General features: G+C 51.6%; 1 long non-coding RNA gene across 1 annotated transcript; it reads left to right on the top strand.

The window, feature by feature from the left end:
* Positions 1–21,256: 21,256 nt before the first annotated feature.
* LOC105856228 (uncharacterized) lies at positions 21,257–23,493 on the top strand. Its single transcript, XR_001147032.2, has 3 exons — positions 21,257–21,455; positions 21,603–21,783; positions 23,093–23,493. It is a non-coding gene; the product is annotated as an uncharacterized LOC105856228 (long non-coding RNA).
* The last annotated feature ends 537 nt before the right edge of the window (positions 23,494–24,030 follow it).

Raw genomic sequence — 24,030 nt, 5'->3', positions numbered from 1 at the left:
AAAAGGACAGAGCTGAGTCTGGAATAATATGTAGATCTGCTTTGTTTTATAGCCCCCCAGCAGCACCCCCAGCTTAAAGACGGCTCAGTGTGCCTTTGGGAGATGCCCTTCCACCTTGCTCATCAGAGAGCCCCTCTCCACCCCACGTCGTTTTACGCAAAGCCAGTCCCAACTCTGGAGACATAAGTATTTCCCCAAAGCAGGATTCTTGCTGAGCTGCACACATCTGCCCCCTGGTTTTACTTGGGAGAAATCAAAGATAAACAGAAGGCCCTGGGCTCATAGATGGTGCTTCAAACAAAAGGGCGCAACTAGAGGGCCTCTGAAGAGTTCTTTAAATCCTTAACATTCCATGATTTGCTGTTAATGTTCTTCTAACAGTGGTCGGAGAAGACCAGCAAGTTCCACACGCGTAGCTCGCTGGGGAAAATGGCACCAGCTCAGCAGACTCTAGCTCAGAGGAGTGCGGACGAGGCTCCAGATATCCCCGCGGTGACGGGCAGCACGCCAAATCCGGGCAACCTTGCGTCTCGTCTTCGCCGCTTTCAGGGCTCACGGGCAAATTACTTCTCTGAGCCTCGGTCTCCTCCCTGGCACAGATGAAGATGTGAGCATTAGATTGCATGAATGCGGTGCTTAGTACATTGTAAGAAGTCAGTATTATATATTTTTTTAAGGCTGGATAAAAAGGCACAAATGGTAATGACATGTAGAACTGGCTTCTGTGAGCCCTGTGCCACATTTGGGCTACGGTCAGGTGGGGGAAGGAATGTGAGATCAAAGCAGAAAGCAAAGCTTTGGAAGAAAGCCTAGGAGGCAGGGAGAAAGAGTTTGCAGACCTGGGACCTCTTGTGGAGAAACTGGTTCAGACCACAACCTGAGCCTGAGCCGCAGAACGGCGTGGGGGCGGGTGTCAGGGAGGGCGGAGAATCACGGGAGCAGAAACCTGAGCGGTCAGCTCTGCATGGGGAATCCAACACAGAATAGAATCTGACAGAACCTGGGCTTCTGGTCTAGATACCTGCAGAGAGAAGTTTTGGCAAACGGTGGAAAAGGGGAGCTCGTGGGGGGTGCCCCAAACTGGGAACCAATCCAAAGCCACCAGTCTGCCAGGCCAAGCGGGGAACTTGGAGCAGCAGCCTGTTAAGCGCCTGATTAATGAATAAGCTGCTGGCTGCTTCAGGTGAGGGTGCACCTGTGATTAACCTAATCCCTGCAAAGCCCCACTGTGAGATCCCCACACACTCAGCTTGTTTTGTTCTCCAACAGCTTCACTAAGGCCAGATTGTGCTGAGCAGGGGGAGGGATTCTTAGGAGAAAGTAAAAAAAGAAAACTGACTTTTTTTGGATGGTTACTCTTGCTCACTAACTGAGTAGCAATGAGAACAAAAATTACAGTTATTTTATAAACTCAATGAACAAAATGTACAAAAGTTAATAATCATCTATCATGCATTATTATAGAATTTGGATTTTCTTTCATCCTTGTGGCCTTTCTTATCTAGTTAAGTTTTTATTTTTGTCCATATAAACTTTTATCATATAATCTTTTAAACTTTTAAGTAAGGAATAACATGCATTCAGAAAGGTGCCCAAATCCTAAATGTACAGTTTGATAAAAGTTCACAAGCTGGGAAGGCTCCTTTGACCAGGGCTCCGGCTCAGCGACAGAGGACGACCAGCTCCCGGGCAGCCACCTCGGTGCCCTCCCCAGCACCAGCTTCATCCACGGCACAGCTTAGTTTGCTTGTATTTTCCTCCCTTTTTTAAAAAAAATATTTTTTAGTTGTGGCAATGACCGTTTTTAAGTAGGCAGTTCAGTGGCATTAAGTCCATGTACACTGCTGTGTAGCCACCACCACTGTCTCCGGAACTCTCTTCACACTGCAAAACTGAAACTCGGTACCCATTCAACAAAAATTCCATTTCTCCCCGTTCCCAGCCTTTGCCAACCATCATCCTTTTTGTTTCTATGAATTTGACTCCTCTGGGTACTTCATATAAGTGGAATCATAAATTGTCCCTTTGTGATTGGATTAATGTCACTGAGCATAATGTTCTCAAGGTTCATCTGTGTTTTAGCATGTGTCAGAATTTCCTTTAAGGCTGAATAATATTTCATCGTATGTATAGACCATATTTTGTTATCTATTCATCTGTTGATGGACACTTGAATTGTTTTCATCCTTGGCTACTGTAAATAGTGCTGCTATTAACTTTGGTATATAAATATCTCTTTGAGACCCTGTTTTCAATTTTGGGGGTATATATCCAGAAACAAAATTGCTAGATAATGTGACAATTCCATTTTGTATTTTTTCTGAAGAACTTCCATAGTGGTTTTCCACAGTTAGTTCCCCCCCCCCTTTGTTTTTTAAATTTTATATTCATGGAATCATTCAGTGTGTACTCTTGTACACACTGAACAGCTTTTTTCATTCAACTTCATGTTTGTGAAACTCAACTTCTTTTTCTGGATGTTTTTTCTGTGGTTTTGTTTTTTTGGAGACAGGGTCTTGCTCAGTCACCTGGGCTGGAGTGCAGTGGATCACTGCAACCTTGAACTCCTGGGCTCAAGTGACCCTTCTGCCTCATCCTCCCTAGTAGCTGGGACTATAGGCACACACCACCATGCTCAGCTAAATTTTTCTATTTTTGTAGAGACAGGGCTCGATTTTGTTCATGCTGGTCTCAAACTCCTGGCCTCAATTGATCATTCTGCCTTGGCCTTCCAGAGTGCTAGGATTACAGGTGTGAGCCACCACACCTGGCCCATGTTATTTTTAAAAGGTACAGCATTTCGGTTCTCTTATTAGCTGTGTAGCATTTTGTAAGATTATTGAATAGAGTAGTGCATTTCTTCTTTAAAGTTCAACAGAAGCCTTTGCTGAGCACATTTGTAGAAGTTATGTTAGGTTCTGTGACTCTGGTCTCCTGTGGGGACATCAAGCAGCAGCTCTCTGTTTCTGCGGCTCTAATAAACTTTGCACTCCAAGTGATGATTCCTGCACAGTCCCCAAGTTAGGCCTACTCATATGGTAAGCATCCTTTCCAACTGTAAGTCTCCCTCCGTAATTTTACGGTAGAGTACTTTGATCAGCCCTACCTCTGATCAGATAAGCCTGCATTCCATGCTTCCTCTAAACTGGCTTTGCTAAGGAACCCCTCTGTCCACCACCACCCAGCTGAAAAAAAATGCGGTTTGGAATCACCTATTTGCAGAAACCTTGAAGCCTCTGTGGGTTTCACTGCATACTTTAAAAAACAAAACAAAACATTTTTAAGGATTGCTGAGAGAAAAAAGTATCTTATAAATCAGATGATCTGGTTTAGTTATGTGTTAGCCTCAACTTTTAAGAAGGTCTTGTTTAAATTTTCTAGCAAGGCCCCGGAGGCAGGGATGTGTGCCCTAACTTGGTCGTGGGGAGCGTAGCATTTCCTCGGAGGAAGGAACTTCTAGGACTAGAAACGAGGGCACGGAGGTCTCGCTGCCTCCTCCCTAGGCCTCAGCCTGCGGTGCTGTGGAGCAGGTCTCTTTCCAGGCTCTGGTGATTTCAGGAAGGAGAATGGAGTAGGAGTGGCACATGATATGTTTAAGTGGAGTCAGGGGTCCGGGGTTTGAGTCCCCCCTCTGACTCTTACCAGAAACATGACACTGAGCAAGTTACTTGACCCTATGGAGCCCCTTTTCTCCCTTGGTGGAAACATCATCATTTTGTCTTTTTTAATGCCTGCATTCCCAGAAAGCTGCCTGGCCTTTGAGCTCATCGTGTTGGGAGGTTTGTGGTACAGGACCGAAATCCTGGATCCAAACCCACCCTCTCGATTTTGTTTTGAAAGCTTAAAGTCATTACAGAGACCATGCTAGCTCGTGCCCAAGGATGGTGTGTGTGTGTGGGTGGGGGGGCAAGGCAATTGAGGCTGGTGCTTTGGGTTTTGTTTTGTTTATAGGGCCAGGAGCCAGCTGCCAAGCAGAGATAAGACAGGGTGCTTTCCTGTGGCTGGGAGAGCATCCTGGGCTAGGGACTCCAGGCTGTAGAAAGGAGCTGCACTCGGTGCAGCCTGTGAGCGGCACATAAAGCTCTCTAAGACACAGGGGAGCAGAGACAGTGGCATATGAGGAATGACCAGAGGAGCAGAGAACCAGAGAAGCCACCTTAAATGTTCTCCTTGGCTTGCAACCCTGCGACCTTTGCCTTTTGGACAGTTGCAAGAGCTGGTGTGAGACAGGACAGTGGCAAAAGGGGCTGAGGTTGACTTTCCGACCACGTGTGGTATTTGGGCTTAGATTTAATTTGATTTGCTAAAAATGAAGAAGTTAACATCTCATATCCCCTGAGTTTCTGAAGCAAAATTCCTACTGGTCACGTGTAAAATGGAGGGGTTCTAGTTTGCAGCTAGCACGACTGCCGTAGGGTGACGAGTGAGGAAAGCACTTAGCAGATCGCTACGCAGAGTCCTGCGAGGAGCCTGCCGTCCCGGCGACAGAGCGGGTGCAGCCCCCGCTCTCTTACTTACGGGTAGCTGGGAGTGGAAGGTTCCGGCGAGGCAGGGTGTCTGGGCCTGTGCGTCCAGCATGCCGGAGCAGGATGCTGACGGCCGGGCTGCTTCCTTTGTGGGATGGAGCAGGGCGTTTCCTCTAAACGCTGACGCTGCAGCTTTTGCTTAGTTTGTCACGGAGAAGAGGAGACTCAACACAACTCGGAGATTTTCTGATGGGATTCTGTGTCTACACTCTGTTACCCCTTGGCTGTCTGCAGATAGCACTGGAAAATGATTTATTGCTCCTGCGGTAGTAAGTCATTCAAAGGGAATTTGGATTATCTGAGCAAGGAGGACCTTAGCCCGTGTCTGGCCCTGCACTGGCCAAGAGAAATCTAATGTGGCCACAAAGGGAGCCACATATGTTATTTCAATTTTTTTTAAAGTAGCCACATTATAAAAAGTAAAAAAGAAAGAAAGATAAAATGAATTCTTCGATATTAATATATTTTATTTTACCCCATGTATTAAAAATAGCATCTTTGTAACATGTAATCAATGTAAAATATAAAGAATATAAAAATATTCATGAGACATTTTATATTCTTTTTGTGTTTTAAGTGTTTGAAATCCAGTGTACATTTTATACTTACAGCACGTCTCAGTTTGGACCAGTCAGATGCTTCGTGAAGATGTGTGGCTTCTGGATTAGACAGTGCAGGTCTACACAGGAGCCTCAGCTCGGGCAGTCCCGGCCACCCGGGGCATATGTGGCAACGTCTGCAGACGCGTCTGGTACTCAGAGCTGTAGGGAGTAGAGGCCAGGGATGTTGCCAAACATCTTGCAATGCACAGGACAGTCCCTGAGACAAAGAATTTTCTGTCCTAAGATATTGATAGTGCCAAGTTTGAGAAATCCTGGTCTAGACCAAGCTCTCCCTCCCACGCCTGCCTCCCCCCACCCCCCACAGTGGTGGGAGGGGGCATGGGAGCCAGCTGGTGGCAGGACAGGTCCTGGCACCCAGCTCTCCCGAGCTGAGCCCTGGGGGCACCCTGACGCCTCCACCAGACACACAGCTAGAGCAGGTGTTCTCGTCCTTCCTCCAGCGAGGCTCAGCAGAGGACTGTAAGTGACAAGACACAAACCACGAGCAAGAATCCACACCTCCCACAAAGTTCCTCCACACAAAAGTTCCTTTTGTGTTCCATGAAAATTTGGGGAAAGTTCATACACTTGTCAGAACCTGAAGATTGGCCTAAAAGATACAAGAACCGCTGACCCCAGCAAGAATCCTACAGCTGACACTAAGCCAGCTCTGGAGGGACCTTCCAAGCAGGGGCACCAGGAGCCAGCATCTTCCAAGGAGATTAGGCTTCTTACTAACTACGAGAGGACTGGGAACCGTTTTCCTAAAGTCCGTTTGAATGTTTGCTCTCACCAGACACTGAAGAGTGCTGTGACTAGAAGCTACAGCTCAGAAGTGCAATGACCAACTCTGTCTCCCTTCCCCTGGTCTTCCCATGCCCGCCCCCCAGCCCCCTAAGTATGAAGATATGAACTTGAAGCTGGCAGGAGAATGAGTCATTGAATGAATGAATGAATTGCACAGAACGCTTAAGGTATTAACTAGTCTTTCTTCCTCTTCATTTCAATGTTATAATACCTCCTTATGTTAGAGCTGCTCTTCCCTGCGCCTTGGCCTCTCTGTCTGTTCTTGCCCCCAGCCCCACCATGCTTTCCTGCATTTGTTCGTGGATGGCTTGACTCCACCATGGGACGCTGCACCGTGATGGCCTCCCGGAAGCCTTCCTCCAGCGCCAGGCCCGGCCTTGGGGATCTCTAGAATAAACTTCCTTTCCCTGTGTCCCGAGCCCCTGGGGAATTTCAGACCTCATTTTCTGAATCTGTGACCTCTGGGCCCTCCTCCAGCCTGTGGAGCTTCCATGGGGAGAAGGGGCCTCTTGTACGTGTCTCTGCAGGGCCAGGAGTCCTTCACCCCATCCGTGGCAGACTCACGCCGTGGGTAGATTTGCTGTTGGCAAACTGCAGGCACCCACTCGGTTTGTATGTTCTTTGGAGACAATTGCTCGGTTTTGCCCACTTTTGCGTTTCACTGCTCATTCACTCGATAGAGGCTGAGTAAGCAGAGCTCAGACAGCTCTGTCCATTTAGTCATTAGCATGTGTTAAGGACAGAGTTGGAAAGGAGGTTGGACAATGAGGTTGCATGAGAAGCTGAGTGGCCACCACGCATGGCTCAAACCCCAGCCCCTCAGTGTCATCATGGCCGACTGCCGGGCTCTGGTTCTGGCCCCTAGAGATGCTCAGAGGTCCAGGGCCGAGTGAGCCCTGGGGATTCCCAGTCCTCTGAGCCGGTGGGGCAGCCTGCTGTTTCTCACTCCTCCGTCCCTGTTTTCCTCATGCCTGCGAGGGAGACTAGTTCTGTCACTCCACGGAGTGTGCCGGGGCCTGGCCCCCGGGAGTGGAAAACGAGGTGCCTCAACGCCGGGAACTGGAGCCTCCTTCCGGCAAAGAGGAGGAGCCCCCACAGCGCCGGAGCTGGAGCCAGCTACCTAGAGCCCTCCGGCGCGGGCACAAGGCCTTGTCACACAGAGGCCCGGCCGCAGGGCCCGCTCCAGCCCCGTGCCCGCTCCTGCAGCAGCTGCCGCGAGGACGCGGGGGGTCAGGACGGCCACCCAGAGGGGCCGGGCAGGCAGGGCCTGTTCTGTCCACTGCCAAGCACAGACCCAGCCTCCTGTAGATGCCAAGAGCCGCTTCCCTCAAGGAAGGATCACGTTTGAAATCTATTTTTCTTTCCTCTTTCTCATCTCCTCAGTGTTTTATTTACTTTAAACAATGTAGACGGTATCCTTCTTAAATGCCAGGCCGTGTGGAATCTGGCTCTGTTTTGGGGTGCTGGTGTTCTCCAGATCACTCACGAGGACACCCCCGAACGTCGCCAGTCTGGAGCTGTCATCAGCAGCCCTGCGTGTGGAGGGCAGGCTCGTCCCCCTCCACCCCCCCGTCTGCGCAGCTGGGCGGGGCAGGAAGTGGGAGCAGAGGAAGCTCCCCTGCTGCCCTGCAGCTGTTTGCTAGCCGCCTCCCTCGCACACAGGGTGTGCCCTCGCACAGCGTGGCCCTGTGCCCGAGCAGATGCCAGGAGCCGGCAGACCCCGTAATGCCGACGCCACGGTTAATAGCAGCGGGCGCTCACCCCGCACCCAGGGCCGGGTTCCAGTTTCGCAGCCGTGTTGGCTGAGTGCATCACTTCAGCTGCATCTAAACGAGAACGTTCCTGGACGTGGCGAGCACAGCTGACCCAGGTTCTGCCTGCAACGCGGCGCTTCCCCCCCGGGTGCAGAATGGCCACTTGCTCCTGGCAGTGGGCCTGCGGAAGTGTCCGGGGAATGTCCCATCACGCTTTCTGCTCCACTGCTGGCTCTGCTGCTTTTGTTTTTATTTTAGGAGGCAATACCACGTTTTGGTGGAGGGTGGGGCCTGGGGGAGTCATTTTCAGGGGAGCATATGGGGACATTGGCACAAGGAAAACCTTATGCTTTAAAAGCATTTGTTTTTCTAGACTTTTTTTCTATTTTGGCTTAAAAAATGAGAATGCAGAAAACATGTGCTTTCATGGTGCACAAATGGGTCTCAAAACTGTCTCCATCCCCCAGCTAGCCTGTGTTGGAGACCTGTGCAGCCAAACACGGCCATGAAAACTGCCCTGCGCGGTGCAGCGGCTCTGCCGGGTGCTGTCGCAGCCAGCGACGCCTCTCGGAAGAGCCTCTGCCGAGTCCTGGCCTTGCCCAGGTTGCCGTGCGCCGTCGCTGCTCACTTGGCGCGCCTCACGGCCTCTCTGGAAGGAAAGCACACGCAGACGCTGGGTCTGGCCTCTCTCCGTCCCGGCAGGCCCGGGCCTCTGCTGTGCGTGCCTCTTCCTCCCCGGCGGCGCAGGAAGCGTGTGGCCCCAGAACGCCTGGGCACCAGATGGAGGGAGCAGGCCGAGGGCTGAAGTGTCCTCTCTGTCATCTCACCTTGTTGCCCTTGTCTCCCTTGGTCTCTTTTATCAGCACTTACCGCATTTTCCTACAGGTGTCTGCAGGGCGTTGCTTGGGAAGTACATGCTCATAAGGCTGAGGCCCAGGACACACAGCCTGCCCTCTGGCCCTCCCAGCCAGCTCCTGGGGTGCCCCCTTCCCTGCTCTGTGCAAGAACCTTCCCCTCCTTTGGGAAAGCCACCTGTTTGCCTTTCTCTTTCAACACCTGCCCATTTAGCACAAACCCAGAAGAGTTCAGACAGCCACGCAGCTCCTGCCTGGGTAGGACTCTTGGGGGAATGGAAGAATTATGACTTCAGTGCCCCTAAGAGGCGATGCAAGTTGAAAAGTAATCAGATGCAAAAAAGGTCTAGGTTGATTCGGTTGTGAGTGATGTAAGTACATTTTCAGAGCGATCCAGGAATTCCTTCCGATCCCTCTGCTGTGCACGGAGGGAACGGCAGACTGGTCCTGGTGCTCAGAGAGCTCACGGCGCAGGAAGCAGGCGAGCCACAGGCCCACGCGTCTGCAAGGCCAGGGGCCCTGAGAGGGGCGGGCGCCCAGAGTGCAGCAAGCCCCCCGTGCGCCCCGCCTCCGGGGCGTTCTCAGTGCAGGCGCCGCCCGGAGCAGCAGACCACACTCCGGTCTTGAGCAGCCGTCTATGTGCGTACTGAAAAGTAAGGGCTGGGCATTACCTGGACCAACATGGTGAAGCTCTTGGGGAATAACATCCCTTTACTCCCCTGTCTCTCAAGCTCTGTGCTCCTGTGGACACTCACGGTCTTTCGCCTCTCACAGCCAAGCCTCCTGCTGTGTGGCGTCTCAGTCCCCTTCCCTTTGTCAGCCTCTAACCACATTTCCCCTCAGTCTCAGCCCCGTGGATGTCTTCTTTACTGATCCGTATGGCAGCTCTGGGGAGCTCTTCCACCTCCACCACCTCCCCCACCAGCCCCTGGGGGGGGCAAACAGGGGCCTCCCATGGGCCCCCGAGGCAGTGCGGCGCCACCGAGCTCGGAACACAGCCAGGCTGAGCCCCACGCTCACGTGTTGCACATCTCCCCCTTTTGTGCTGCGGGAAATGAACTTGCTGCAAAGAACCGCTCTTCCCCAGGAGACTTAGGTAAGACCTGCTCCAGTGGGCTGAGCTGCGTCCCCTCCAAGTCCACGTGTTGAAGTCCTGACCCCCAGGCCCTCACAGTGTGGCCGTCTTTGGAGGTAGGGCCTTTAGAGAGGGAATGAAGGTGAGATGAGGGCATGTGGGTGGGCCCTAATCCAATCTGACTGGTGTCCTTAGAAGGACACAGATGCACACAGAGGATGAGCCTGTGGGGACACAGGGAGAAGGCAGCCGCCCAGGAGAGAGGCCTCAGCAGGGCCAAGCCTGCAGGTGCCTTGAGCTCAGACGTAAGCCCCAGAACTGCGAGACGATGCATTTCTGTTGTTAAGCGCCGCAGTCTATGGCACTCTGTTACAGCCACCCGAGCAGACTAATAGCTCCACTTGTAAATGCCGTCCACTCTGTCCTGTGACTTCCACAGCACTCCCAGGTGACCCCGTTGTTCTCCTGTGACAAGGACAGGCACAGCTAAACTGTTCGTCCCCCCAAACTAGCTAGACACAGAGCTAGACCTTCCTTGTCTGGCAGAGTGACAGACGCCCCCTGATCACAAAAACATCCCAGCTGTGAAGTCACCCCACCTGCAACCTGTTGGCTCCTCCCTATAAAAGTCTAAACAAAACCACCTGCCAGGTCTCGCTGATGTGTGGGTCTGGGTGTTCTGCTTACTGCAATAACCGGAATAAAATAAATTTGTCTATTGGTTTAGTTTTTGTCTTTGACAGTTCGGTGCTGTGACTTGGACGGGGCTGGAAGCCCCTCTGAACCCCCGTCTTTTCCACCCAGGGACCGAGGCCTCTCACGCCGGCTGTGTTCCTCCTGGGACTGGCCGTCGGCGACGCCAAGATGACTCCAGCTCCTGACGACGGGCTCCGCACATTTGTCCATGGCGGCACCGTAGGAATTTGATTTGGATCTTCGCTCGAGGGCTCTTTTGGCTTTGCTTGGTTGTTAGCGTCTGTTTAACCTCAGCACCGTGGGGCATCCTCAAGCTACTTCTCAATCCCCTTTGAATGTCCCCTCCAATGACAGGTTTTGCCACTATGGTGAAAGTTCAGTTCATTATCTCAAAAAATGGTAAGATTTCACTGAGGACAACTTAGAACCACAGTGGTCCCTTTGAGGCATCTGGAATCTCCCTAAACTTGTCCATCTGCAATGTTGCCTCAAACCCTGGAGCTCTGAGATCTCTCCTCTTCAATGGCCGGCTTATTTTGCTTGGTACAAGGAGCCTGAAACATGAGAAAATGTCTCTGATCTATTTCAAGCGGAGCAGTCCCTAAGGACTGTCTATCTCACTACCAGTGTCTCCCGCCTGCTCTTCCTGCCCCTCAACAAAACCTCACAACCATTTCCTCTGAGACCCTCTGTGGGCCCCACTCCTGGCCTTCCCCACCTGACATTCCTCCTTCAGCCCCTCCTCCCCTCTCCCCATCCCTCCTCCCCACCCACCGTGGTGCAAGGCCACCGACTGGAGGACCCACCTGGTCAAGGACGCACTCAGAGTTGCACATTGTTGTTAAATGTTCCCAACGGTAAGAATGGGGAAGAGTTTAGTAACCCATTCAGTCTTGCCCCTGGGGCGTATTCTCCTGGGCTCCCTGGTGGGTACCAGAGATGCTACTGTGTGGTTGAAAAAGCCAAATGGGCCACTTCACACGAGGGCCTTCAAAGAAACCGGGACACCCTGGAACAGGCCAAAACTATGGGGGGGAGACTTCCGAACCCCTCCCCACTGTCTCCCCTCAAAACCTGATTGGTCAAAGATATAAGATTGCAGACAGCACAGAGGCGAATCCCTGTAATGACAGACAGAGCTAAGAAAGTGTTGGGAAGAACTACTCCAGCCTTGCACTTGGTCACTGAACCACTCCTGTCTTCATTACTAATTTTGTTAATGGCTTATGACCAGAAATAAAGCTATTATCCAAAAACACAAATAGGCGTAACGCTCCTCCCTGAACATGTGCACCAGCCCAACACCGCGAAGACCTGCTGGGGAGGAAGCACAGTGCAGGCTGACGGCTTTGCAACTTACAGGATTAGCAGGAGGCAAACCAAGCCAACGTGTTCCTTCCAACACCCCCACAGCCAGACACACTTGCAGATGTTGCGAATAAAAAGGACCCTGGCCTAGGGGATGCCTAGCCTAACACGCAGAAGAGAACAAGAGTCCAAAATCCATCTTCTCAGTAACTTTCTCGGCGGGACCCTCCTCCTTGTGTCCACACTAACATGCAAGAGGAGACAGTCATGCCCTCAGTGGGCACCCAGGGCAACACGCCCCATCAGCAACACCTCTTATTTCTTGCCCCACTCCAGGAGTACACAAGCCACACCTGCAGTGGGACTTGGTGATCAACCATCCAGCCACCTTTGTCTGAGCCTTTGCCTGTCTTACTGGAGCCTTCACTACCCCACACAGCTTTCTGCTTAGTTCTGCTACCCTGCACGCCTTCTGCACAGAGAGCTAGTCTCCAGCTGGACGAGCAGTATGCTTCGCTCACCCGAGGCTCGGCTCCCTGCCTTGCATCTTTGCCCTGTCATGGCCCTCATGGACCATCCGACATTTTTTGCTCCTATCAAAATCCCAATCCCCCTTTGGAACCTCAGGTGCAAACTATGTTAACTGGAATACCTGACTTCCTGTAAGCTGCTCACTCCACGGCTACAGTCCAAAACCAGGAAGCTGGACCTCGACAAGTAGAAACAGGACATTCCATGCCACTCTCAACATTACTGTAATATTCTTTCAGACATTAATCCTCCAAGGTCTTCAACTTATAATTCACAGTCTCCTTGACAAGGGACTCTGAGTCTCCACGTCTAATTCCTGTAATACTCCCATCTTCTCAGTAGGGAAGCCACGCAACCAAAGCAGCTCGTTCAAGACTTGAGAGCAATTATCAAAATAGTCAATTCTAGATTTTCTCTAAGGACTCCAACATCATTCTGGTCTCAATCCATCCAACACTCCTCATCTAACAGTCAGCAACCTATGTTCTGCTGTCTTCAGTACACTTTTCAGCCCTGACTCGCTAAAACATCCTTCTGTCTTCTTCACATGGGAAGGTCAACAGTACACGTGGCCTGTCGTGCCCCAGGGGTCCACTGAGCCCTACTTCCTTCTCTAGGGCCACCTGCATGCCCTGCTGGTCTCCGGCTGTGGAGGAGGAATGCCTTGGACTCTGGTTTTCCATGTTATTTGGCTACAAAGCACTAATGTGAACAATTTTTCTCCTTGATGAGTGTTTTCTCATGACAACTCAATAATCTAGTTTCCTCTAGATCGGTGCTTCTTAAGTGGGGACAGTCTTGCTCCCAGGAGACATTTGGCAATATCTGCAAACACTTTGGGTTGTTTACAAGCTGAGAGGAGGAGATGTTACCAGTATCTAGTGGTGGAGGCCCGGGACGCTGCTCCTCACGCTACAGCACACAGGGGGCCACGACAAAGCAGGATTCCACCCAAATGTCGGCAGTGCCGAGGTTAAGAGGCCCCGATCTAGAAAATGACTCTCTCCAGTCTCTTTTAAGAAATAAAAAGAACTCATATAGTTTGCCTTAGTGGTGGAGGTTGCTTCCTGCAGTAGTGTTCTGCTTTTACATTTTATGAATTGCAGTGTGGAAATACAAACAGAGCAGTTGTCTTCTTCTCTTATTTCTGGGCAAAAATTGGTCTTGGGCACACCGTGAAGGGCAACTCTGGAAAATCAGAGAGGGTGGATATAAGAGAACTTGGCGAGGCGCGTGGAGCCTGGGGTCTAGCTCTGGCTCTCATGCCAACTTGCTGGCGTCTTCGGGAGAGTCGCTCTCCCCTGGGTGAAGCGAAAGCATCTTCCGACCTCTGCTGGCTCTAGCAGAGTTTCTTCAAGAACAAGTGCGAGCATGAGTCAGTTTGGAGAGCTGCTCAAACAGAGCCAAATGTGAAGGAATAGGGAAGAAGAAACCACCACGGACGGCTCTGCCCTCCACGGCCGGCTGCAGGGCAGGTCCACTCCCAGCATGTGCTCCCCGTGTGACACTCGTCCCTGTTTCGCGTGAGCTGGGGAGGCAGCGGTGCAGAAGGGAGGCCGCCGGGCGAGGCCCACGCCCGGGGACTGGCTGTGTGAGAATTGGCCGGGCAGAGGCAGCTCCGTGGTGCCCGTTTTCAAAATGAGGCCCAGGGTAGGCAGTGGCTTGTGCAGATTCCCAAGAAAGAAACGCGCCTGGCTTTGGGCACTCTGATGTTGCTCTTTGAAAAGATCCTTACTCCTTTTAGGGATGAATTCTAGCTCACTAAAGATATTCCTTGTTAGTGTAACTCCAGAAGCTGCATTTTTTCTTTAATTTACATGAAGAGGTTTGTGTTTGCCTTTTACTTTGGTTTCACAAAGTAGATTAGGTGATTTTTAAAAATATAGATATTAAATCGTTTTTATAGGTAATCCATGCACACGGTAAGCAATTTAAATAGTAAAAAAGGTAGACAGAGAAAAAAACAAGTCTTCTTCCCAGCTTGGGGGTAGATAATCCTTGTTTTCTTATTAATGTGGTCTTGGAGGGGACTGAGGAAGTTAGAGAGTTGATACCATAAGGAAGTGCACATCAAACTGAGAGGGCTCAGTTCTTGTGACAGCTTAGGAAAGAACAGTGTCACCAGCCAGAGCCCGGTTGGGACAGTGCCCAGGAAGATGGTGTTCTGTTTTGGTGGACACTTACAGGGCAATATGTGATTCCACGCAAGGTAGGCAGATGCCCTGCAGCTTTGCTGATGATAGAAGAGGAGGAAAAAAATCAAGGGACAGGAACGAGGCAAGACATCAAGGCTTTTGGAGTTACGGGCTGGAACTGTGCTAGGTTTTCTTCTGGAATAGTTCCCTCGAGTGTGTTAGCCAACCACTGTCTTTCCTCCCACGTCATCATTTTCAGAGCAAGTAGTTGGCTAATACAGGGAAGCAAGGGCAGGATAGGGCTCCTTAGTTTCTCTTGTTTTCTTAGAACTCTATTGTCTTCTTTCTGTGTTCAGGGCAAGTTCTGCGTTGGACATACAGCGTGCCCTCGTGGGCTGCCAGTGCCCGCTTACTCGGCTGTGGACATAACGTGCTCACTTTGTACGTGCTCTGAGTCTCACTGGACTCCCACGTGTGTGGGTCCCCTGGGATTCTGTGCTTCTGAGGCATCCTGAACACGTGTGTAGAGGGACACATGCTGCGTCTTTCTCCTTTGCTCATGTGCGTCTCCATTGTCCCATAAGATTTCACTTATAAAGCACAAGTTCAAAGACAAAATTACATAGAACGTCAAGACACCAACAGCAGAGCATCAAACCAAGTGCAGGCGCTTCTGAGCACAAGGCCCCGTGCAACACCACAGGCTGCTCACCACGAAGTGGGCCCCGCTGGTCTGCGTGTGAAACCAGGCCTGCCGAGGGGGCTGGAAACCAGGAGATGGGCTGCCTGAGGCCCCAGGCCATGCTCTGAGGATGGTAGAGCCAAGAGCTGGAAGGAATTTGGGCTCCTCATGACACCACCGAACCACTGGTTTTAATCTCCCTGGAGCTTGCTGGACTTCTTATCATCTGAGATAAAAATGCCCTTGTTTTTGAAAGTGATTTCAGCCAAGTATTCTGTTATTTTCAGTTGAAAGCTTCCTGATGTACAGAGGAGGACATCTCGTCCGTCATGAGTGGCTGCCACACTGCTCCACCTCCTTTTCTCTTACCTATCTGTGTGTCCCTGTGCCCTGTTTTTGACAAAGTTGGATCCATAATTTTAGGGGCCACCTAACTAGTCTTGATAAGACTTTGGAACTCAAAAGTCTTATCAGAAGACTAGGAGACCAAGCTGGAAATCAGGCTCTGTGATCAGATTCCAACGGGAATGCCATTCCAAACAATTACCGAGCCAAGACATTTCCCCCCGTAAAGATGCTGCCCTTCTGTGCACTGCCTCTGTAGGCGCCCTGCCTCTGTAGGCGCACTGCCTCTGTAGGGGCACTGCCTCTGTTGGGGCACTGCCTCTGTAGGCGCCCTGCCTCTGTAGGCGCCCTGCCTCTGTAGGCGCCCTGCCTCTGTAGGCGCCCTGCCTCTGTAGGCGCACTGCCTCTGTAGCTGCACTGCCTCTGTAGGGGCCCTGTCTCTGTAGGGGCAATGCCTCTGTAGGTGCACTGCCTCTGTAGGGGCAATGCCTCTGTAGGGGCACTGCCTCTGTAGCTGCACTGCCTCTGTAGGCGCCCTGTCTCTGTAGGGGCAATGCCTCTGTAGGTGCACTGCCTCTGTAGGGGCAATGCCTCTGTAGGTGCACTGCCTCTGTAGGCGCACTGCCTCTGTAGGTGCCCTGTCTCTGTAGGGGCAATGCCTCTGTAGGGGCCCTGCCTCTGTAGGTGCACTGCCTCTGTAGGTGCACTGCCTCTGTAGGTGCCCTGTCTCTGTAGGGGCAATGCCTCTGTAGGGGCCCTGCCTCTGTAGGCGCACTGCCTCTGTAGGCGCACTGCCTCTGTAGGCGCCCTGCCTCTGTAGGTGCCCTGTCTCTGTAGGGGCACTGCCTCTGTAGGTGCACTGCCTCTGTAGGTGCCCTGTCTCTGTAGGGGCAATGCCTCTGTAGGGGCCCTGCCTCTGTAGGTGCACTGCCTCTGTAGGCGCACTGCCTCTGTAGGTGCCCTGTCTCTGTAGGGGCACTGCCTCTGTAGGTGCACTGCCTCTGTAGGTGCCCTGTCTCTGTAGGGGCAATGCCTCTGTAGGGGCCCTGCCTCTGTAGGTGCCCTGCCTCTGTAGGGGCACTGCCTCTGTAGGGGCACTGCCTCTGTAGGCGCCCTGCCTCTGTAGGGGCACTGCCTCTGTAGGGGCACTGCCTCTGTAGGCGCACTGCCTGTGTAGGCGCACTGCCTCTGTAGCTGCACTGCCTCAGTAGGGGCACTGCCTCTGTAGGGGCACTGCCTCTGTAGGGGCACTGCCTCTGTAGCTGCACTGCCTCTGTAGGGGCACTGCCTCTGTAGGCGCACTGCCTGTGTAGGCGCACTGCCTCTGTAGCTGCACTGCCTCAGTAGGGGCACTGCATCTGTAGCTGCACTGCCTCTGTAGGCGCACTGCCTCTGTAGGCGCACTGCCTCTGTAGGTGCGCGTCAGAGTCGCCTGTGACCTAACGAAGACTTATTCCACGCCCAGGGTTAACATAACACTTTGGGGCCCATTGCCTCTCTCATACTTCCTGCTCCAAAGTCATTCTGTTTAGGAGGTGAAAAAAATTAATTGTCAAAAAAAAAAAAAAAAAGGAATAGTAAATCTGGAGATCCCAGAACTTGGCCTTAGATATCACTGGCTGCAAAGGAACTGTGACAAGGGAATCCTTGCAGACAGTCTTACTAGCCTGCAAATGTTTATTCGCCTTTCCTGGACTTGGTAGTGCCCACCTATGCCAAGATTGCTTTAATCACAGTACAAAGGGCTCTGGGAGAGATTGTTCAGCCTGCCCTTACAGACTCAAAGCCATTCCCTTTTCCTTACCTGGGATTCTAGGAGCAATTGGGTCACTGGCTCTATGGCTGCTCTAAGATGGTCATTAATGTCACGGTTGAGGAATATTTAGGCATAATGAACATACATAGCTGGAAAATGCTAATTTTGACAATGTGACAGCATTGCTATCAACATTTTTCAGTCTCCAAAATTTTTAGACTCATGGAATTTTCTGGGTGGAAAAGTCCCATAGAAGTTGCCTGGTCTAGCCCTGCCTTTGAGGTAACAGAGACACAGGCATGATCTGCTCAAGGTCATGCAGTTAGTGCTGACCTGGGACTAGGTGTTTTGATTTCCTGCCTAGTGCCCTTTCCCTGCACCCACCCTGATTGTTCAGGCTAATTTATTGCAGGTCTTATTTCTACAGTTTCCTCTAATTGGTTTATGTTCACTGGACACTCTCTTGAGGATAGGATTACATTTTTTAAATATATATATTACTTCCCCTGCCCCCAGTGCTGTAGGCTCACAGCTGCTGAGACTGGAGTTGAAACCAGTCAAATCGGACTTCTTGCTAAGTGACTTTTCCTGGGCAGCAGCTGGGGATGAAGGAGGGTCTGGAGTGCATTCTTTCTGATATGTGTTACCTACCAGCCTTGAGTTAATGTGGCCCAGCTCAAAAATGTGCCCCAGTTACTCTGCAAACATTTAGAATCACGGAATGTGCCATCTGGAAGGAGATCTAGAGAGAACCTGCTCCTGCGGTTCTCCAGCTGTGCTCTGAGGAACCCCAGGGGTTCCTGTGCAGGGGTTGGGGGGTGCCTTCTGTCCAGCTTCTCAGAAAAGGTGAGCTGGGGAGCCAAACAGACTGAAGTTTAGGCCTTTGTCCGCTCCCTTGAATTAGGCTATTTAATTGGGGTTCTGCATCAGAGATCTTGCGAAGGAAGGGTTTGGATGATAGAAAACAGTTGATAGCTACGGATCTAGTCCAGCTCTCTCATTGTCAGTATGAGGAAATGGAGGCTCAGAATGAGGGGAGAGGGACTGTGATCATTTCATACACAGCTGCACCAGTAGCTAGTGACAGAGGCTGGGCTGGAAACTCTGTCTGCAGATGTCCCCTCACTGCCTTGCAGTGGTGGCCTGGCCCCTCTGAGGACCTGTTTATTTGGCTTGATTGAGAGGTTGAACTACAGAAACCAACTCTCCAGTGGCTTCTCATTTGGGAAAGGGATGGGACAAAATCAACACCTACCGAGTGACCCCTGTGTAACAGGCCTGCATTCACTGAGAGCGGATCTATGGCGTGCCTCCTATGTAACAGACACCGCCTGCCTGTCATGCATTCTTCCGTTTCAGCCTCACGACAAGCCAGCTTGCAGAAGAAGCCATAACACGCCCCAAGGTGAAGGCTCTCGGGGTAAGCGACTTACAGGGTTACTCGGCTGGCTTATAAGTGGTAGAGCCACATCTGAAATGACACCCTTTAACTCCAAATCTGCTGTGCGGTGCCATTTAGCACCCTAACATGCTTTTAATTTTTAAACACACTAACTGCCATACTAGAAAAACATTTTTTTCTCCTGGGGTCATGGTGTTTTATTATGAAAATAGATAAAAAACTTTGAAAACAAAAATGATCCTTTCTAATTTAATGAAAAATTTGTTATTTTTTATTGTTTTCTGTGTGTGAGTTATATGCAACTCACGTAGCAACAGAATCAATTTTTACACTGCGTGCCACTTGACTTGTATGTGACTAATGACATAATTATTGAATTTATTTAGGAGAATTGAGTCTTCATATGCTTCATGAGGCCCCAGGCTCAAAACTAGCGGGAGTTAAATACAACTCGCAAGTCAGTTCATGTGTTAAAAATGGCTCCGGAAGTCACTGGCTGCCAGTTGCTTGTGAGCCTTGCAAAGACTTGAAATTCAAGTTAAAAACAAATGTGTGTTTCCCTTTACCTATTTGGAAAATGGGAGGGGCTCCTCAGTGCCTGTTCTCCTGGTCTTTGGGAAGTGGAGCTCCCCTGCAGTCCTCATCCCTTTCCCATCAGGCTTTTGTGATCGACCCACATGCAACCTGGGCCCTGTTTCCGGCTCACCACGGAAAATTCTGCTCACCCGCTGCTCACTGCAGGGTGGGTCTGGAGCAGCTGTCCCTTGGGGATATGGGCGGGGTGGAGGGAAAGGCAGAGATGAGAGATAACAAACTTGCAGTGGAGGGAGAAATGGCTCACGTGCACCAGGGAGCCCGCCTTCCATGGTGCAAGACGTTTTCAACTGTCCTTGTCTTTCAAAAGCCCTGGTGTCTCAACACAGTGCCAGCGACTTCTGAGGCCACTGCAGGCCGGACGTGTCAATCATATTTTAGAGTACTTGCTGGGTGGGCTCTGCCCAGCTTCTGGTCATCTCAATATTCTTTGGGAGTCATTTTGGATAAATCCGACTGCTGTGGGTGCTGGGAGGGGGAAGCCCCCGTGGGAAGGCAATGAGAAGGGAAGTGCAGGATTTGTGCCAACGCTTGCCAGGGGATTGAGCAAGTCGGGTAAGGTCTGTTTCAGTTGCTGTGTCTCATCCTGGGAAATATGATGGCTGCTGTCCCTTGGAATATTCGTGTTTCCAGCTTCAAGTACCCAGGGTCTTGTCCCCTTGCTCCAAGGGTATATTGCTAAAAGCCAGTGGTAGTGATGGTTCGATGGTGACTTGGACCTGGCCGTGTGATCTGGATATTAAGGATCCTACTCTAGGCTTTATTTGCCAGCTTTAGAGGCAAACCTGCTGTCCTGCATTTTAAAATGAAGCCGTAACTCTTTATGTAAATGTTTGAACTCACATAGTAAGCTGAATAAACAATTTCAATCGAGCACAGAAAGATGATAAGGAAATTTAAACCACAGCATCTTTTGGCACCTTTCTCATTGATTTTGAAGTTATTAACTATGATCATATTCTCCCCCACTAAAAAAAGCGAATTTTCCATATTACTTTTAAAGAAGAAACACCTCCCTCTTCCAGGTAGCTAAATCTGAATATTACATTTCTCTCTCTTTTTTTTTTTAAAACAACAACTCTTTAGCAAAGTGTCTCTGGGCAGAAGATCGATGCCAAAAATGAAAGCTGGGAGGATGCTCGGTGGCCCCAGACAACAGAGGGAGGTTGGAACTGGTGTGTTTTCACGAGCAAAAGTGGCTCCTGCCACCCACCCCGGTCCCGTCTCCCAAAGGAGGAGTTCTGGGAGCCCTGCCCCCACCCAGGCAAGCTCCATGACAATGTGGGCACACACCCTGGGGCGGGGGCCCAGGGGGCTCCCTCACTTTGTGAGCACCCCTGGAGGAGTGGAGGCAATGCTCATCAAACCGTATTTCCACGCACGCGCTGCTTTCTCACCCAGAGTGTGTCTGTGTGCATTTCTCCGTCTGAGGATGCTGCGAGGAGCCCTGAACAGGACAGAGCAGGTTTTCCACCCCAAGGGACAGACGTTGGCTGGTAGCGTCTGTGTTCATGGAAGATTCCTTCTGACACTCTCTCCTTTTTTGTAACTGCTGCAAACTCAAGCACTGGGCCAACATAAATCATCCAGGGATGAGCGCTACACACGGGAAGGTTTTCCTTTGTTTGTTTTCAAAGGGATTACATCTCTATTCTCTTGCCATGTGCTGCTTCACCCCCTGTCTTTGATTTCTTTCTCTCTGGAAAAGGCATTTCGGCTCACAGGACTGGGACTTATAAAGGACACCCAAGAACATCACAGATGGGCCAAGCCTGGACCTCTCGCGGTAACATTCCTTACGACTCTCATAAGAGCCTGGAGATTTGGAACTGGTGGCAACTGGTGAAGTTTTCAGTGTTTGGTAAATAGCCAGCGTTCAGAGATCTGGGAACAGCCTGATTTAGCTCTTTGTTTAAGTTTTGGGTTAGAGACTCCCGAGAAGCTGGTGCCGGGAAAAGAAATTAACAATCACAGCTCATTCATAGCCGGGCAGCCAAATGGACAGCTCGGAGAGACTCAGGCCACAGCGCAGGGAGTCCAGCCCAACAGCCTTGGCCTGGCTGTTAGAACAGAGCTGCTCTGCGTCTGCCTGGACGTTGGCCAAAGATCTGTGCACACTGCAGCGTTGGTATGCTGCGGGCGAGGCCCGTGGCCATGGCAACGGCGGGAGAGTCCCAGTCCCTGGGAATGAGAACAGCGGCTACCAGGAGGCAGGTGATGGCAGGGAGCTCCTTAGGCTCAGCAACCACCACCGCCCCCCTGACTGGCTCCCGTCAAACAGGGCAGATGAACCGAGCTAGCACGGGCTGGCCCTTGCTGAAATATGTCTGTGAAGGCCGAGGCTTCCCGACAAGAGGATGCGTGTTATCTCCCTTGACCGACTCTGCAGTAAGTTTCACTCCCACACGTGGTCCACAGAGACGCTCTGTATGTGGGAAGCCTGCAGGGCGCACGGGGCTCAGGTTCGAGATGTGAGTTCTGATCCCCGCGGTGCCATTAACCCCACCCTGTCCCCGCAACCTCTTTGTGTCCCAGTTTCCTCATCCGCAGATGAAGGTGTTGGCGAGGTAACCGATGAGGCCCCAGCTGTGACCCTCTGTGTCTGTGGACTGGAGAATAAGACCCCAGGGTGCTTTTATCTCTTGAGTCCTCTTCATTTTCTATGTCCATTTCCTTGAAGCCATCAGCTGGAGTTGAGGAAAAGTTTTAAAAATGGGTAGGCTACTTTTCTTTTCTTTTCCTTTTTGACTTTTTAAAAAATAAAGACTTTATTTTTTTTAGAACAGTTTTAGGTTCACGGCAAAATTAAGAGGAAGGTGCATGTGCCATCGTTTTGTTAAGGTGGACAATCATAAAATGTCATGGACCCGGGAGCCCAGGAGGTCGAGGTTATAGTGAACTATGATCTCACCTCTGCACTCTAGCCTGGGTGACAAAGTGAGGCTCTGTCTCTTTAAAAAGTCATCTATCTTTTGTCAACTTATCTGCTCACCTGCAGGATGGCCCCAGCACTCCCTAGGGCTCACCTTCGTGCCCCTGATTCCAAACAGGCCACTCATCTCAAGTCCAAGCTTCTGGGCTCCCACCTTCTTTTGTCCCGAAGACCCTCGCCACAGCCCCAGCATTGTAGCGTTTGAACATTTCTCCACCCTAGCTGTGCAATAGAATCAACTGAGGAATTTTTTTAAAAAGAAAAATATCCATGCCAGGAGACTCTGATTCACTTGGTCCTGGGCGGGGCCTGGGTATTGCTACTATTATTTTTCATGTTTCCCAAGTGATGCTAATGCACAGTCACTCTGAGAGCTCCTGCTAAAGGGTCTATCCGAACTTGTTATTAGCGCAGGTCATCCCCACCTTGTGTTTGAGGAGGTCGCTTTCTTGAATTCTGATCTGGCTGCCCTATTGGGGCTCACCCCCTAGATGTGAGATCACCCCCTGAGGCAGGTGGAATGTGGTCCCGGGTGATCCCTGCTTCCTGGGGTTCGGGCCCTGGTGTAATCTCCCCTAATGCCTGGGCTGGATCTAGTGACATGCTTCTAACCAACAGCATATGGCAAAAACAAATGTTTGTTGTTTTAAACCTCTAAATTTGGGGGTCATTTGTGCCAGGGCAAAGATAACTATTAGTAATACACTTCCTGAGAGAAGAGCTGGCTCCTTAGACAGGGACACATTACAGGGAGGGCCGGGCTTCTTGCCGACTTTGGGGGTGGGGGTCTGAGAGCGTGTTCTGGGGTGGACGTGAGACTGGCCGGGCCCAGCTGGGGCCCGGAAGGCAGGTGGCCGTGGGCAGGAGCTCGCTGGCTAGACCAGAGCTCCTCAGACGTGGACGTGCACGCAGGGCGCCTGGTAGTCCTGCTAAGGTGCTGGTTCCGACCAGCGGGGCCGGGTGGGGCCAGGGACCCACAGGCTCCCCGGGGGCACTGATGCTGCTGGTCTGGGACGAGCAGCTGTGCTGTTTGGGTTCGTGTTTTTCTCTCTGGTTACTTCCTTCTTAAACGCAGTAGCCGTCTCTGTTCCAGCCCTGACTTGGTGGTGATCAGGGAGCCCGAAATGGCCTTTGCCCGTGTGGAGTGTCGAAGGCAGAGCAGCGCCTCCTGGAGGCCACACGGCGCCGCGAGACTCTGAGATTCGGGTTGAATCACAGGAAGTAGCCGTTCCTAGAAGTCACCTGTGGTCAAATGCCGGCAGTTTCATGAGGTTCCCACTAAGAAGGGATCGAGCCTGGCCACCCGCCCCTACCCAGAGGCCCCCCTTTCAGCGCCAGCCCTGGAGCGTCCGTTTTTATCTGCGTGTTCAGAAGGACGGGACTCCTCAGCAGTGCCTCCCAAACTCTTCCACCCGGGCCCCTCGCCACAGCGGCCGCGTCCTGAGGCAGCGGGGACATAAGCCTTGGAAGCCTTAAAAAATAAAACCTCACTATTTCATGTGAATCAATGGAATGTGTTTATTGTAATGTAATTTCCTCCCCATATACATGTAACACTCTGCCCCAGGAAGGTGTGTTTGGCCTCCCGGAGGTTCCCTGGGAAGAGCCTCCCGGCATCGGCGTCGGAAAGTGTGGCCGCCTCTCCAGCCGCCCCGCCCCACACCCGAGATCCCGGCGCCCCGACCCTGCTCACCCCTCCACCTGCACCCTGCCCCGCCTCTTCCTTTCCTCACCGTCTGGCGGTCCTTCCCGCGAGGTGTGGGCCCAAGGTCACGACGTGTTTGGACTGTGATCACAGCCACCTCCGCGCCCAGACCTTCTAGCACCCTGTGGAGAAGCTCCTCCCTCCTGGGTAGACCCCGCAACCACAGCCTGTCCTTCTGGAGACCTCCCCTTCCTGACAGACCCCTTTCTCCCGCGTAGACCTCCTGATTCTGGACGGACCCCACCCTCCTGGATAGACTCCCCCATAGACCCCACCCTCCCGTGTAGACCCTCCTGGCTAAACACGGCCTCTTGGGTAGCCCCTAC

The sequence above is a fragment of the Microcebus murinus genome, chromosome 15, assembly GCF_040939455.1.
Source record: "Microcebus murinus isolate Inina chromosome 15, M.murinus_Inina_mat1.0, whole genome shotgun sequence".
NCBI lineage: Eukaryota > Metazoa > Chordata > Mammalia > Primates > Cheirogaleidae > Microcebus > Microcebus murinus.
Note: the sequence above shows the minus strand (reverse complement) of the source record. Positions and strands in the feature narration are given on the sequence as shown.